This window comes from Schistocerca cancellata, chromosome 8, assembly GCF_023864275.1.
Source record: "Schistocerca cancellata isolate TAMUIC-IGC-003103 chromosome 8, iqSchCanc2.1, whole genome shotgun sequence".
Lineage (NCBI taxonomy): Eukaryota > Metazoa > Arthropoda > Insecta > Orthoptera > Acrididae > Schistocerca > Schistocerca cancellata.
Window position 1 is genome coordinate 592,119,530 of NC_064633.1, and position 18,757 is coordinate 592,138,286.

Genomic DNA, 18,757 nt, shown 5'->3' on the forward strand with positions numbered 1-18,757 from the left:
TAATCTCAAAACTGAATAATACATCTTTTGATTTGCAGCTCCTTGTATTGGCCGCGTTTGCAGTTAAAATTTTGGATGTGAGGTCCGCCAGTTATGCAGAACACCGTTTTCCGCAGTACCCAAACATATTTCGGCACCACTGTACCCAATGTGCCTCATCAGTGGGTTTTCGTTGTTATTTATTCTGCAATGTGAACATTTTTATTAAATGATTATAAAATTATGTGCATTTTTAGTTCAAACAACAGATCGTTTCTTTTTGTAAATACCTTTATATTTGGTGGGCATTAATTTTCTGAATCACTTTTGTTTTAATTACTACAGGTACCTGGTTGTTTGAACTAAAAATCCACATAATTTTATTATCATTTAACAAAAATGTTCACATTGCAGAATAAATAAAAACGAAAACTCACTGATGATGGCACAGTGGGTACTGAGAAAAACGGTGTTTTGCGTAACTGGCGGACCTCACATCCAAAATCTGAATAACACAGTTTTGTCTTTGCCAAAACGTTTCAAAAATAGTATAAATGGTTTCACAAAGTGCGGTATATTCGAAACTCAGGAAAGACTCTTCGACCTGAGAAAATACTGTCACCTACAGATAACATACACCCCCTGTACACGAAATGGTTGATTTTAAATGACTCTCACTCAGATATCGACCAAAGATCCCAGACATTAACTTTGTTTTCGTGCTGTTGTCTCTGGCTCTCTGATTAGTTTTACTCTTCAAATATATGTAGCATCTCGCCTTCCTGATTGCTCTTTTTTTTCCTTTTTTCCATCTGGAGTAGTTCTGAATAATTCTAGTTTCTTCCCCAGAATGTCTCCCATAACGTATACGGTAGACAACTGGATTCGGATGTACTAAGGAACGACGAGATACGCTTTAAGTTCTCTAAGGCTGTAGATACAACAATAAAGAACACCCCAGCAGGCAGTACATTTAGAGAGCAATGGACATCTCTAAACAGGACAATCACAGAAGTTGGAAAGACAAACAATGGCACAAAGAAAGTAACTGCGAAGAAGGCATGGTTAACAGAAGAAATAATTTAATTCATCGATGACAGAAGAAACTACAAAAATGTTCAGGGAAATTCAGTAATACACAAATACAAGTCGATGAAAAATGAAATAAATAGGAAATTCAGGAAGCTAAGACTAAATGGCTACATGAAAAAAGTGAATAAATTGAAAATAAATTACAGTCAGAAAGACTGACTCATCTTATAGGAAAGTCAAAACAAACTTTGGTGAAATTAAAATCAAGGGTAGTAACATTAAGAGTGCAACGAGAATTCCACTGATAAATGCAGAAGAGAGAGCGGATTGATGGAAAGAGTGCATTGAAGCCAATGAAGACCTCTATGAGGGGAGAGATTTCTCTGATATGATAAAAGATGTAATAGGAGTCGCTTTAGAAGATATAGGGGATCCAATATTAGAACCAGAATTTAAGAGCGCTTTGGATGATTTAAGATCAAATAAGGCAGAAGGGAAAGATAACATTCCAGCAGAATTTCTAAAATCTTTGGGGGAAGTGGAAACAAAACAACTAATCACGTTGGTGTGTAGAATGTATGAGTTTGGCGACATACCGTCCGACTTTCAGAAAGATATCATCCAGACTGTTCTGAAGACAGCAAGAGCCGACAGGTGCGAGAATTATAGCACAACCAGCTGAACAGCTCATACATTCACGTAACTGACAAGAATAATAAACACAAGAAGGGAAAAGAAAACTGAGGATGTATTAGATGACGACGAGTTTGCCTTTAGGAAAGATAAAGGCACCAGAGAGGCAATTCTGACCAAGCAGTTTGTAATGTAAGCAAACTAAATAAATATGAGGACACATTCATTGGATTTGTCGATCTGGAAAAAGCGTTCAACAATGGAAAAATGGAGCAAGATGTTCGAAATTATCAGAAAAATTGAGGTAAGCTATAGGGAGGAACGAGTAATATACAATAAGTACAAGAGCCAAGAGTTAATAATAAGTGTAGACGACCAAGAAGAAAGTGCTTGGATTAAAAATGGTGTGAGACAGGGATGCAGTCTTTCGCCCTACTGTTCACTCTGTACATCGAAGAAGCAATAATGGAAATAAAGGAAAGGACCAGGAGTGGAATTAAAATTCAAGGTGGAAGAATATCAATGATACGACTTGCTGATGACATTGCTATCCTCAGTCAAAGTAAAGGAGAATTATATTATCTCCTGAATGGAATGAACAGTCTGAGGAGTACAGAATATGGATTGAGAGTAAATCGAACAAAGACGAAAGTAATAAGAAGTAGCATATACGAGAACTGCGAGAAACTTAACACCAAGATTAATGGTCAAGAAGTAGATGAAGTTAAGGAATTCTACGATGTAAGCAGCAAAAGAACCAATGACGGACAGAATAAAGGGGACATCAAGAGCAGACTAGCACTGGGAAAAAGGACAATTCCTGGCAAGGAAAGTCTATTGGTATGAAACATAGGCCTTAATTTGGGGAAGAAATTTCTGAGGACGTACGTTTGGAGCACAGCATTGGATTTTAGTGAAACATCGACTGTAAGAAAAGAGAAGAAAGTCGAGGTATTTGAGATATGATGCTACAGACTAATGTCGAAAATTAAGTGGGCTCGTAAGGTGAAGTTCTGTGCAGAATCGGAGAGGAAAGGAATATTTGGAAGACACTGACAAGGAGGGCAGGATGATGGACATCTGTTGAGATTACAATTAAATGAACACCCTTAGCTGCTTACAGGCGTTGACATACGTCAACGGGGACAGATGGAAATGTGTGGCCCGACCGGGATTCTAACCCGGGATCTCCTGCTTACATGGCAGCCGCTCTATCCATCTGAGCCACCGAGGACACAGAGGATAGCACGACTTCAGGTATTTATCTCTGGCACGCCTCCCGCGAAACTCACATTTTTAGCGTATTGTGCCGCACTACATTCGTAGTGCCCCGGCCTATTATACTCATTAGTCGTGGCGCATTGCCGATTCCCGTAAGAGTTCGGGCACTGTTTGTGCATTCGCAAAGAAGAAGAAGATGGTCAAGTGGCCGGTGAGCCTTAACTATACGTATACTAAGATGGTATCTGTTCTTTCGGACATCCCGGGGTCGAATCCCGGTCGGGGCACACATTTTCATCTGTCCCCGTTGACGTATGTCAACGCCTGTAAGCAGCTAAGGGTGATCATTTCATTGTAATTTCATTCTAACGAGCTGCATGGTCACCGATGGTATCTGTTAAGACATCACGGAATGACTTCCATGGTACTAGAGGGAGCTGTAGAAAGCGAAAACTGTAGAGGAAGACACACGTTAGAATACAACCAGAAAATAATTCTGTAGGTTTCAAGCGCTACTCTGAAATGAAGAGGTTGGCGCAGAAGAGGAATTCATGGCGGGCCGGATCCAACCAGTCAGAGGACTGACGACTCAAAAGAAGAAAGGTAGTTAGGTGATTGATTCTGTGTGGCGAAAGACCGCTACCACACTTTAACTTCTGAAAGTAATTTATTATTATAAACGCCTGAATTTGCTCACTCTTACCTTTTCCGCTTGGATATCGGAACTGAGATAGATCGAGCATCATTTTCTACTCGTCATCTCGCATGTGTTAAATTGTAAATCATCATGTTGAACTCTGAACTATTTTGAGCTAGTGAATACTTCGTGTGCTGCAGTTACGAAATTGTCTTAATTTTAGTATATCTTTGATGAACTTGGGATTTTGCTACCACTCGTAGCACTCTCAACATAACTTTACGCATTTGATAACGGTATATCCTGCCTAAATTTTAACTGAACTACTTGCCGTTAGAGATGTCCCTTCTCGATTAAACATTATAAAAGAAAATTCTCAGTCAACTAAAGCAATTACAAACAATAGAATAGAACTGCTGTTATTAAATTATTCGTTACACTTTTATTTTATACTTTTGTGTATTTTATTAGTTTTCAGTTGTAGACAACGCACGGACTATTTGACTGCAGAACCACAGGTACAAGTTAGCTGCTGGGCAACAAAACAGACGAGCTCGTCTAAACCTTATGACAACATGAAATAATTCTTTTGAAACAGAGACGTGCATAGCTCAAGTAACTAAAGTGCGAGTAACCACAGGTAAAGGTGCAACTAGTCTACTCGTATGGGATGCAGTTTGGAAGTGAAGCCACTCGGCAGAAACGCGCTAAGTACTGACACAACTAAGAGGGCAGGAAATACACTACTGGTCATTACAATTGCTACACCAAGAAGAAATGCAGATGATAAACGGGTATTCATTGGACAAGTATACAGGGTTATTACAAATGATTGAAGCGATTTCACAGCTCTACAATAACTTTATTATTTGAGATATTTTCACAATGGTTTGCACACACATACAAAAACTCAAAAAGTTTTTTTAGGCATTCACAAATGTTCGATGTGTGCCCCTTTAGTGATTCGGCAGACATCAAGCCGATAATCAAGTTCCTCCCACACTCGGCGCAGCATGTCACCATCACTGAGTTCGAAAGCATCGTTGATGCGAGCTTGCAGTTCTGGCACGTTTCTTGGTAGAGGAGGTTTAAACACTGAATCTTTCACATAACCCCACAGAAAGAAATCTCATGGGGTTAAGTCGGGAGAGCGCGGAGGCCATGACATGAATTGTTGATCATGTTCTCCACCACGACCGATCCATCAGTTTTCCAATCTCCTGTTTAAGAAATGCTTATGCTTTAGCCTTTTCCGTAAGATTTTCCAAACCGTCGGTGTGGTACGTTTAGCTCCCTGCTTGCTTTATTCGTCGACTTCCGCGGGCTACGCGTGAAACTTGCCCGCACGCGTTCAACCGTTTCTTCGCTCACTGCAGGCCGACCCGTTGATTTCCCCTTACAGAGGCATCCAGAAGCTTTAAACTGCGCATACCATCGCCGAATGGAGTTAGCAGTTGGTTGATCTTGTTGAACTTCGTCCTGAAGTGTCGTTGCACTATTATGACTGACTGATGTGAGTTCATTTCAAGCACGACATACGCTTTCTCGGCTCCTGTCACCATTTTGTCTCACTGCGCTCTCGAGCGCTCTGGTGGCAGAAACCTGAAGTGCGGCTTCAGCTGAACAAAACTTTATGAGTTTTTCTGCGTATCTGTAGTGTGTCGTGACCATATATCAATGAATGGAGCTACAGTGAATTTATGAAATCGCTTCAATCATTTGTAATAGCCCTGTATTATACTAGAACTGACACGTGATTACATTTTCACGCAATTTGGGTGCATAGATCCTGAGAAATCAGTACCCAGAACAATCAACTCTGGCCGTAATAACGGCCATGATACGCTAGGGCATTGAACCAAATAGAGCTTGGATGGCGTGTACAGGTACAGCCTCCCATGCAGCTTTAACACGATACCACAGTTCACCAAGAGTAGTGACTGGCGTATTGTGACGAGCCATTTGCTCGGCCACCATTGACCAGACGTTTTCAATTGGTGAGAGATCTGGAGAATGTGCTGGCCAGGGCAGCAGTGAAACATTTTCTGTATCCAGAAAAGTTCAAATGGCTCTGAGCACTATGGGACTTAATATCTAAGGTCATCAGTCCCCTAGAACGTAGAACTACTTAAACCTAAATAACCTACGGACATCACACACATCCATGCCGGAGGCAGGATTCAAACGTGCGACCGTAGCGGTCGCGCGGTTCCAGACTGAAGCGCCTAAAACCGCTCGGCCACACCGGCTGGCCTATCCAGAAAGGCCCGTACAGGACCTGCAACACTCGGTCTTGCATTATCCTGCTGAAATATAGGGTTCCGCAGGGATCGATTGAAGGGTAGAGTCACGGGTCGTAACAGATCTGAAATGTAACGTCCACTGTTCAAAGTGCCGTCAATGCGAACAAGCGGTGACCGATACGTGTAACCAATGGCAGCCCATACCATCACGCCGGAAGATACGCCAGTATGGCGATGACGAATACACGCTGCCAATGTGCGTTCACCGCGATGTCGCCAAACACGGATGTGACCATCATGATGCTGTAAACAGAACATGGCCTCATCCGAAAGAATGACGTTTTGCCATTCGTGCACACAGGTTCGTCGTTGAGTACAACATCGCAGGCGCTGCTGTCTGTGATGCAGCATCAAGGGTAACCGCAGGCACGGTCTCCGAGCTGATAGTCCATGCTGCTGCAAGCGTCGTCGAACTGTTCGTGCAGATGGTTGTTGTCTTGCAAACGTCCCCATCTGTTGACGCAAGGATCGAGATGTGGCTGCACGATCTGTTACAGCCATGCGGATAAGATGCTTGTCTTTTCGACTGATAGTGATACGAGGCCGTTGGGATCCAGCACGGCGTTCCGTATTACCTTCGTGAACCCATTAAGTCCATATTCTGCTAACAGTCATTGGATGTCGACCAACGCGAGCAGCAATGTAGCGATACGATAAACGCGATAGGCTACAATCCGACCTTTATCAAAGTCGGAAACGTGATGGTACGCATTTCTCCTCCTTACACGAGTCACCACCGAGTGAGGTGGCGCAGTCGTAGCACACCGGACTCGCATTCGGGAGGACGACGGTTCAATCCCGCGACCGGCCATCCTGATTTAGGTTTTCCGTTATTTCCCTAAATCGCCCCAGGCAAATGCTGGGATGGTTCCTTTCCAAGGGCACTGCCGACTTCTTTCCCCATCCTTCCCTAATCCGATGAGACCGATGACCTCGATGTTTGGTCTCTTCCCCCAAAACAACTCCACTCAACTCACGAGCCACCACAACAACGTTTCAGCAGGCAACGCCGGTCATCTGCTGTTTGTGTATGAGAAATCGGTTGGAGACTTTCCTCTTGTCAACACGTTGTAGGTGTCGCCACCGGCGCCAAACATTGTGTGAATCCGCTGGAAAGCTGATCATTTGCATGTCACACCACCTTCTTGCTGTAGGTTAAATTTCGCGTCTGTAGCACGTCATCTACATCTATTTCTACATCTACATTTATACTCCGCAAGCCACCCAACGGTGTGTGGTGGAGGGCACTTTACGTGCCACTGTCATTACCTCCCTTTCCTGTTCCAGTCGCGTATGGTTCGCGGGAAGAACGACTGTCTGAAAGCCTCCCTGTACGCTCTAATCTCTATAATTTTACATTCGTGATCTCCTCGGGGGGAAGCAGTATATTCGATACCGCACCCTCTCGAAACCTGGCGAGCAAGCTACACCGCGATGCAGAGCGCCTCTCTTGCAGAGTCTGCCACTTGAGTTTGTTAAACATCTCCGTAACGCTATCACGGTTAGCAAATAACCCTGTGACGAAACGCGCCGCTCTGATGAGCAATACTCAAGTATAGGTCGAACGAGTGTTTTGTAAGCCTCCTCCTTTGTTGATGGACTACATTTTCTAAGGACTCTCCCAATGAATCTCAACCTGGTACCCGCCTTACCAACAATTAATTTTATATGATCATTCCACTTCAAATCATTCCGCATGCATACTCCCAGATATTTTACAGAAGTAACTGCTACCAGTGTTTGTTCCGCTATCATATAATCATACAATAAAGGATCCTTCTTTCTATGTATTCGCTATACATTACATTTGTCTATGTTAAGGGTCAGTTGCCACTCCCTGCACGAAGTTCCTATCCGCTGCAGATCTTCCTGCATTTCGCTACAGTTTTCTAATGCTGCAACTTCTCTGTATACTACAGCATCATCCGGGAAAAGCCGCATGGAACTTCCGACACTATCTAGTAGGTCATATATATATATATATATATATATATATATATATATATATATATATATATATATATATATATATATATAATTGTGAAAAGCAAAGGTCCCATAACACTCCCCTGTGGCACGCCAGAGGTTACTTTAACGTCTGTAGACGTCTCTCCATTGATAACAACATGCTGTGTTCTGTTTGCTAAAACCTCTTCAATCCAGCCACACAGCTGGTCTGATATTCCGTAGGCTCTTACTTTGTTTATCAGGCGACAGTGCGGAACTGTATCGAACGCCTTCCATAAGTCAAGGAAAATAGCATCTACCTGGGAGCCTGTATCTATTATTTTCTGGGTCTCATGAACAAATAAAGCGAGTTGGGTCTCACACGATCGCTGTTCTCGGATTCCATGTTGATTCCTACAGAGAAGATTCTGGGTTTCCAGAAATGACATGATACGCGAGCAAAAAACAGGTTCTAAAATTCTACAACAGATCGACGTCAGAGAAATAGGTCTATAGTTTTGCGCATCTGCTCGACGACCCTTCTTGAAGACTGGGACCACCTGTGCTCTTTCCCAATCATTTGGAACCTTCCGTTCCTCTAGAGACTTGCGGTACACGGCTGTTAGAAGGGGGGCAAGTTCTTCGTGGTGTGGAAATTTTAATGGCCAGTGGTGTATGACACACCGAAAATAAGGCTTAGAAGAAGAAGAAGAAAGAAGGAAGGAAAGGAGAAGACGAAGAGGATCACATTAGAACCCTCAGACTTCTCTTTCCACTGGTGTGACTCTAGACAGGAGATGAGGCGGCAGTGCGTCCTGTTGCGTCGGATTTAATCCGGTGGAAGCTATCGGACAGCTGGCAGTTGCGGCGTGATCGACATCTGAGACAGGCGGCGGTGGGCGTGTGTCTCTGGGTCGGGGACGGCTGGTAAATCCGTAAACGCGCGTCCGGCGGCGCAGGGCTTGTTATACGGGAGGGCAGTCGGTGACGGGCCTTCATTAGTCGTAGCTGCGACGTCGCTCGTCGCGTGGCGAGCCGCGGCAGCGGAACAGTTCCCGACTGTAATTAGCACCCGTCCTCAGGCCGCGTCCACTCCCCGGCACGTGGCTCGTGCCCTATATATCAGCCCATCCGCGTGCAAGAGCCAGGCCGGCGGGAACGCAACCGCAGTGTCAACCGTTCACGATGAGACACGGAAGCCGGCGTGTGGCGAGTCGCTTTCCGTCAAGGTCACAGCCTCTGTACATCGCGCACGGTTCAAATTCCGGTAGAACAACCCTGTTGTCGGATACTTAGAGTGCAGCTGCGCAGGTTATTCACCTGCGGAAAGACGCATTCACACATTATCGCGTAAAGTCAACTCAAACGCGAAATGATTTGCATTACAAAGTCTGCATTGTAATTCATCAAACCGCAATTATAGTTCTCAAAATTATTTGGAATTATGTTCACTGCGCATTTAGACGTGTCTTTGAGAACGACAATAGACTTATGGTTATCAATGTCAGCTATCAATATCAGCATTATTCCTATTACTACACAAAAACTGTGTCGATCTTTGTCGCCGGCCGAAGAGGCCGAGCGGTTCTAGGCGCTTCAGTCTGGAACCGCGCGACCGCTACGGTCGCAGGTTCGAATCCTGCCTCGGGCATGGATATGTGTGTCGTCCTTAGGTTAGTTAGGTTTAAGTAGTTCTAAGTTCTAGGGGACTGATGACCTCCGATGTTAGGTCCCATAGTGCTCAGAGCCATTTGAACCATTTGATCTTCGTCTTCCAGTGCGATCCGCTAATGTTCTTCTTTGAGGCATAGCCTGAAAGAAATATATTTTGCTTATAATACGAGAGACTGTAGCTACTCAAAGTGAAGATACTGAATATTAGGGACACTATAAATTTTGTGGTGACGACGCGAAACTAACACAGAGTTAGTTCCGTTTAGATTTTTAAATGTGTGTGAAATCGTAAGGGACTTAACTGCTAAGGTCGTCAGTCCCTAAGCTTACACACTACGTAACCTAAATTATCCTAAGGACAAACACACACACACCTACGCCCGAGGGAGGACTCGAACCTCCGCCGGGACCTGCCGCACAGTCTATGACGGCAGGGCCTCAGACCGCTCGGTTCAGTTAGATCTTAGACCAGAGTAAGTGAAAAATCGACGCCAGTAAACAACGTTTGTTGTACCCGACTGCTTCGTTACTAAGTTCCGTTTTGCACTGTCGACAACATCAACGACACAGCAGTCGCGACACTGTAGTGGTCCCGTATGAGTGTGTTGGTGCACACTAACTATTTACAACATTTAAAAATGAAGTCCATAGAATGCAGGGCACAGGTTGTAAACTCTCCGGTTTTCGATGTTCAGGCATTGGAGATTTTAATGCGTGATAGAGAATGTGACATCAGTGCTATGAATGTGAAAGCTTCTACTTCGATTTACCACACTTAACGGCTAAATACACACATTTTTATACCTTATGCACATGTAAGACAATCTACCTTTCGAGTTATATAAGTATCATTGACTTCCTCGTACAATTAACAGCACAGATTAGTACTTCAATTTCCGAGCTCACATATTAGTATTATGATGATTAGTTCATATGCATCTAAGGTAGACACGTTGTGTAATAGTTAATATTAGTACAGTAATGAATTCCATATCCTCCTTCAGTTCTTCCAACATATTAAAAAAGTGTATTCGAGGTATTATAAAGCGGCCATCAGATTTTACTATTCAGTTATCCTACTTTGTTAAAATTGAAACGTCCCCTTAGAACAATTTATACACGACTGTGCTTAACCTGACACACAATATTATTTAGCGCAACGCAATCTGACTTTCAAAAATCCCTACAAAAGAATGGCCCTGACTAACATTAAACTATACCTTTCACAAATAACTTACCTCACAAAAATCTTGGTTACTCGAACTACTACAATACAGCGAGCGCCACTACTGCCAGCTAAATAAAAGATTCTAAAGGCACTAACTACTGATAGACATAGTTAGCAAATGAAAAATTTTTGTAGAGAACAAACAATGTATTTACCTTAATAGTGTTGAAAAAGCATAGTATACATTGCAGTTCATAATATCCATTCTGTACTCAAAAATCCGCCATCTCATTTCCCACATCCACCACTGCTGGCGGCTCACCTCCAACAGCCACCGCTACGCACTGTTCACATCCAGCTGCCGCTGCCCAACACTACAATGGCAGACAACAATGCAAACTAGCCACAGACTGCACACAGCACAGCCAGTGATTTTCATATAGAGCGCTACGTAACGTTGCCAATAAGAAAATATAATCAGCCTACTTACATAGCCCCCATGCTCCCCACAAAAAATTTTACAAATTGTTTTGGCCAAATATCCATTCTGTACTCAAAAATCCGCCATCTCATTTCCCACATCCACCACTGCTGGCGGCTCACCTCCAACAGCCACCGCTACGCACTGTTCACATCCAGCTGCCGCTGCCCAACACTACAATGGCAGACAACAATGCAAACTAGCCACAGACTGCACACAGCGCAGCCAGTGATTTTCATATAGAGCGCTACGTAACGTTGCCAATAAGTAAAAATAAACAGCCTACTTACAAAATTATGACCGTGAGTGGATTGGACTACCCAACGTGATGCTATAACAACATTTCAACTACAAGCGATAATAATATACCATAAGGGAAAAAATAAAAGAACCACCACGGAGTCTACTGATTGGGGCGGAAATCGATATATGTAATTTTCATATACAGACAGTTACAATTTCACAAAACTTGTATGATTAAGTCAGGAGAAAGAGCTTCAGAAACCGAGCCACACAGTAACGCGTTGGTTCACCTCTGGCCATTCTGCAAGCTGTTGCCGGCCCTGGTGGCCAAGCGGTTCTAGGCGCTTCAGTCCGATACGACGACTGGTACGGTCGCAGGTTCGAATCCTGCCTCGGGTATGGATGTGTTTGATGTCCTTAGGTTAGTTAGGTTTAAGTAGCTCCGAGTTATAGGGGACTGATGACCTCAGATGTTAAGTCCCATATTGCTCAGAGCCATTTGAACCATTTGATTTTCACAAACTTGGTATTGATTCATAGCGTTGTTCCATGTCCTCCTGAGGGATATCATTCCAAATTTTGTACAAATGGCGCGTTATATCGTCAAAATCCCACTCTGCTTGGAAGACCCTGCCCGTAATGCTCCAAACGTCTTCAATTGGGGAGCGATACGGTGACCTTTCTGGCATCGGAAAGGGTTGGAAAACTGGAAGTCAAGCAGCAGAAACGCCTTGTTAGGGCAGGAAATATCTTGCTGAAATGTAAGCCCAGGATGGCTTTGCCCGAAGGGCAACAAAATGTACCGTTGTGCTGCCAGGGAGCCGCGGATGACAACCAGAGAGGTCCAGCTGTGAAAAGAGATGGCACGCCAGACCGTCACTTCTGGTTGGCGGTCCTTATGTCTGACAACTGTCAGGCTGGCATCCCACTGCTGTCTGGGGCGTCTTCCGGCATACTTTCGGTCTGGAGTCTCGTTGACTGGAGTAGAATTATCTTCAGGGATGAGTCCCACATTGAACATTCAGATTGGTATCCCACCGCACTCCAGGCCGTCTCCAGGCACGTCTTTGGCCTGGAATCTCATTGACTGAAGTTGAACTTTCTTCAGTGATGAGTCTCACACCGGGTTGAGCTCCGATGTACAGGTAGCTATATGTTTTTATTTTATCTGGTTATTATATGTTTATTCGTATTGGTTTTATTACTATTCGAACATTTGTTAACTGAATTGTTTTTTTTTTTTTCTGTACTTTATTTCATAATGAGATTTATTTACTCTGTGCTGGTACAGAACGACCGGAGTGCGGTGGAAGTCAACAGTTTGATTTCCCAGGTAACAGAGTTCAGTTTCTAATTTCAAATTTGTAATATTAATTTACTTGCATTCATTTGAGTTTCCCAATGTTCAAGAAATTCGTTATAACTATTTGGAGTACCCTCTCAAAAACAGAATTGTCTTTTCTGGTTCAAGTGTTATTTTTTTGTGAACTGCCACCTTACTACTCTCACAAGGGAAGCTCCCCATCGCACAGCCATAAGATTTAGTAGTAAGTTGGACCATTTTATAGCCCGTCAAAAACTGAACACAGATCAAGCATGAGAACAGAATGAAGGTGTACTGCGTACGGAAAAACGAAGCAGAAACAGTTAACGGCCCAATTTTAGTCGGTGCAATGCCGAGCAACGTTAATGACGGTGTGTCGTGATTGTGTCGTCCGGTGTTCGACTGCGAATATGAGTCAGGTGGTTAGAATATATTACCGTCGCAAGTAAATGTGATGAACAATGAGAGCAGGCCACATGCCAAATAGACCTCTCACAGAAATGAAAGCAACAAATAAACAGCTGTGAACTGTGGTACAATGAAGGAGTTCCAGAGTCAAAATTTCCGAAACGGAATGCAAGAGGCATAACATGTGGTAATGTGTAGAACAAATAGGAGGTACGTACGTCTGGAGGTCCCTTCCTTACACGTTACTAGCAGCGTTGCAAACTATCAATTACGCAGAATGAGATTTTCACTCTGCAGCGGAGTGTGCGCTGATATGAAACTTCCTGGCAGATTAAAACTGTGTGCCCGACCGAGACTCGAACTCGGGACCTTTGCCTTTCGCGGGCAAGTGCTCTACCAACTGAGCTACCGAAGCACGACTCACGCCCGGTGCTCACAGCTTTACTTCTGCCAGTACCTCGTCTCCTACCTTCCAAACTTTACAGAAGCTCTCCTCTCCTAGTTCTGCAAGGTTCGCAGGAGAGCTTCTGTAAAGTTTGGAAGGTAGGAGACGAGGTACTGGCAGAAGTAAAGCTGTGAGCACCGGGCGTGAGTCGTGCTTCGGTAGCTCAGTTGGTAGAGCACTTGCCCGCGAAAGGCAAAGGTCCCGAGTTCGAGTCTCGGTCGGGCACACAGTTTTAATCTGCCAGGAAGTTTCATATCAATTACGCCACAACACATACACAAATTTGAATACAGCAGACGGACACCTCAATTATCGGACTGAAAGCTCGTAATTCTGTGAAGAAAGAAAAAAAAATAGTAGGGGGGGAGGGTTCGAGTGAGATTGGAACCTGTATCTCCCCTTTCGCATTCGAACACTGTGGCCACACAGATACGACACGCGAGTTATTAATGTAGTCAGATATTGCACACATTAAGTGTAGACCGATCACTGTTTCTATTTTGCTTCTTTTTTCCACAGTGCAGTACACTTCCTTCTGGTTTCACGTATGATGTATGTGGGCCAACTTACCACTAAATCCGAGGGGTTGCGGTGGGTAGTGTCCCTTGTCAGCTCCAGGCTTCAGTTACCTATCGACTAAAAAAGACACGTATTTTAAAAGTGATGACAAAGTAGCACTTATGATGTTTTATTTGATAGCAGACTAAAGGAAACGCCATTCTTATAGAGCTGTAGTACGTGAACCAAAACGATTCGAGAGGTTAGTGATAAAAAACGGATAAATTTTAATGCTTCATATGTTCTATACAGTGCTTCCCCCCCCCCCCCCCCCACCCCTATTTAAGTGCGGTGTACAGGAAGTTCATACTCGATGAGAAACTGTCGGAGATGTCCTTCTATTGGCTGTTGTTCAGCTTACGTGTTACATTGATATGAGTATGTCGTCACAGTTTTGACATTCCATGTGAATTTCTACACATCATCGTTTTGTGGTAAGTTCGTATTAATAATGCCAAGTCTCGTCACAGAAATTAGTTTCCCGCGTTTTCCATTTTAATGAAATCGCGTGAGGTACCGACGCGTCGTTATTTTTGTTCGGGAGTCAAGGTATGCGGGACAGATTTTGTAAACACACTTATCGTTTTATGAAGATTAGTATCTTCAAAACGAAAGTAATGTCAGTGGGAAAGAAATGTAAACGGATTGAGTGCCAAATAGGAGGAACAAAGTTAGAACAGGTGGACGGTTTCAAGTACTTAGGATGCAACATAGTGAAAGAACTGGAAGCGAGGTGTAGCAAAGCTAATGCAGTGAGCGCTCAGCTACGATCTACTCTCTTCTGCAAGAAGGAAATCAGTACCAAGACTAAGTTATCTGTGCACCGTTCAATCTTTCGACCAACTTTGTTGTATGGGAGCGAAAGCTGGGTGGATTCAGGTTACCTTATCAACAAGGTTGAGGTTACGGATATGAAAGTAGCTAGGATGATTGCAGGTACTAGTAGATGGGAACAATGGCAGGAGGGTGTCCACAATGAGGAAATCAAAGAAAAACTGGGAATGAACTCTATAGATGTAGCAGTCAGGGCGAACAGGCTTAGATGGTGGGGTCATGTTACACGCATGGGAGAAGCAAGGTTACCCAAGAGACTCATGGATTCAGCAGTAGAGGGTAGGAGGAGTCGGGGCAGACCGAGGAGAAGGTACCTGGATTCGGTTAAGAATGATTTTGAAGTAATAGGTTTAACATCAGAAGAGGTGCCAATGTTAGCACTGAATAGGGGATCATGGAGGAACTGTATAAGGGGGGCTATGCTCCAGACTGAACGCTGAAAGGCATAATCAGTCTTAAATGATGATGATGATGATGATGATGATGACTTATCTTTTTCGAAACATACACGAAAATGTCTGCTCCATTGCGATGTATGATACAACGTTGACACACTACGGGCGCATGCCCACTGCTTGAGACTGCTTGCTGACAATTATTTGTAGCAATGCACATCTTTTCTTTCGAATTGTTAGTTCAAGCTGCCACCGCAGTTACTGAACTGACGTCACTTATGCACCGTGAATAAAATCAGTCTCGGACTAATTTGGAACGGACGACTTATATCTAAACCCCTCATGTCGGAGGTTCGAGTCCTCCCTCGGGCATGGGTGTGTGTGTTCTTCTTAGCATAGGTTAGTTTCAGTACTGTGTAAGTGTAGGGACCGATGACCCAAACAGTTTGGTCCCTTAGGAGTTCACACACATTTGAACATTTTTATATCCAAAACTGGGAATAAATCATAGGGTACAACGAGTTCGACATTCTGGAAATGACGATAACCAACTAGGAAATGTAAGTTCCATATCTCTTGCTTTAGAGACTATGTAGCAATTTCAGTTTGTTCCGGTTGGGATATCAATCAGTAAATTTAGCTGAGACTTTGGTTTGAAGATCTCTCGCCTCTGAAAAATGTAATTTTGACAGCTTTTGGTGCCTGCGTTTGTATTAAGTATCATTAAGTCACTGCAATGTGATGTGGATTATCGGCATTGCTTTAATCAAGCAAACGATACGAATACAAATGGTGACATATTAAAGAAATTTTGTAGTAACGCCCGTACTGTCAGGAAAAATGATCGCAACGTGATTTGATGATACAGGTGGCCATCAAAAAGAGTCTATTTGAAGGCGCTGCTGGAAGGTGTTTGCAGCGATGCGGGTATGTAGAGAAGGGATTGGTTCGGCATTCGTGTCATTCCTAATTGCGAGGGTTAACGCGAGAAACGTCAATTATGGCAACGTGTCCAGGCAGCACCAACCTGCTACTATACATTTTTTCGCTACCTAGGGACAAACACCGGTAGACATCCATCGGGGAATAAAGAATATGTATGGGGCAGCATGTCTGTCGAAAATCACCGTTGTAGCAACTGCATTGCTGCTTCATGATAACGCACGTCCCCATATCGCAAAGTCGTAACGCAGAATTTACTCCAACTCAAGTGGGAAACACTTGAGCACAATGCCTACAGTTCACATGCTACTATCACTTTTTCAGTGCCTTAAAAAAAGGTCTTGAAGGGTCGATTACTGTCGGACGAGAATGAGCAGCAGGCAGTTACAGACCCCTTCACGTGGAATGACACAGTGTTTTGCCAGAGGGGTAACTCCAGCTTGATGCATCGACGGGGTTAATAGCCTTAATGATTACGGCAATTTTGTCTGATTGGCATACCGAATTTGTACTGTACGGCCTTCGAACGAAATTCTTATGATCGCTCCTTATACTCTACTTTGGAACTATGAGTTATCCATCTGCTTCCGTGTGTTAGAAAACGTGTGGGATACGTTTTACATTCACTCTGCTGGAACAGAGATTAACAGAACCATTAAAAAATTGCTTTAACCTATGGTCGCACCACTATTTTGTCAAATATATGCTTGTGTTAGTACCTGCTACTATCACCAGGCCATTATAAGGTAGTAAACCTCACAGGGTATAGTTACATGCTTTTTGTGACGTATTTGGACCATGTTTTCTCTGTATAATAACTGAAGTATGGTACAAAATAGAGCCTTAAAACACAAGAAACCATATATTCAAGCTGATCTATTTTGTACTAATAGGTAAATTGTAGCATTAAATGGACTGAAATTTCCATTGAAGCTGTATGTTCAGTACACGCCAACTGTATTATTTTATTCGTAGTGCGGCCTGATGGTGCAAACCAATACGCACTGTCAAAACAAAAGTGCAATTAGAACTGATGCAAATTTTGTTCATTTATTTATTATTTCTAAGATAAGAAAAGGTTACAAAGGTCTGTGCGCTCCTAATATTACACTATGACGACGTTTTGGCAACAACGATATGGAAATCTTTTTTCTGGTATTAGGAACATTAAAGTCATATTCTATAATTATAAAAAGTTATAAAATAAATTATATACGAAATAGCACTTATTGAACATTACCGAAGCCAAGTGATTGTCACTTCAAAGAGGAAGAACCTGTTTCTACGTTCCAATAAGGCACTCTTACAATTTACGATAAACACTTAATTGCTGTATCTTTTTTTTAGTACTTAGGAGCTACAAACTGCATCATCGTCATGTCATCTTAAACTATGGTGTTATAGCCAGTAGTGGAAAAACCATACATGCGTCTACATACTCCTCTTCATAACGTTAGCTGTACCAGTAGACATCTGCAAATCACCTCCAGGAAAAAAATAGGTACAAAAACTTCTGTGAAAATTTAACTATCAGCAAATCACTATAAAATTGACTTACAGTGTTTATCGACATAAACTGAAACGTGTACAACTATACATTACAATGACGAGGCATATCACATTTCCATAAAAGTGATATACTGCAAAATCGCTATTTAGCAAGTTTTGACATTGTAGAACGTTGTAAAACTTACCAGTGATTCGCCCTACCTGTGGTGGGTGTCTTCTAAGAGTGTTCTAGCTGGTGTGTGTGTGTGTGTGTGTGTGTGTGTGTGTGTGTGTGTGTGTGTGTCTTATTCACAGCCTGGCTACCTACTCACTTAACATTTTACTTCAATCGGTAGAATGCCTTTGAGTGAATCTGATCGTCGTAAAATCTACTTACATGGTTTTTGTTCATTTAACGGTCTTACGACTGGTTTGATACGGACCGCCACCAGTGCCTCTCCTCTCCTTCTCAGAGTACCACTTGCTACATACGTCCTCAAATATTTGTTGGATGTATTTTAGTCTCTGCTTTCCTCTACTGTTTTACCGTCTTCAGATCCGTGTATTAGATGGAAGTTATTCCTGATGTCTTAACACATATTCTATCATTCTGTCCTTGTTAGTATTTTCCATATGTGTCTCTATGTGTCGGTTCTGCGGAAAACTTCTTCGTTCCTTACCTAATGAGTCCACACAGTTTTCTACATCCTTCTGCGTCAGCAGATCTTAAACGCTTGGATTCTCTTCTGTCCGGTTTTTTCACGGTCGACAATTCACTAACATACAATACTGTGCTACAAATATATATTCCAAAAAATATCATACTCAAATTAGGGCCTACGTTTGATACCAGTAGGTTCCTCTTAGCCAGGAAAGTTCTCTTTGCCTGCACTAGTCTGCTTTCTATGTCTTCGTTGCATCATGCATCTTGCGTTATTTTGCTTCAAACATAGCACAATTCCTTAATTCCTGCTCTCCAATTTCGATACTAAGCTTGTTGCTATTCTCGTTTGTGTTATTTTTGATTACTTTCGTCTTTCATCTG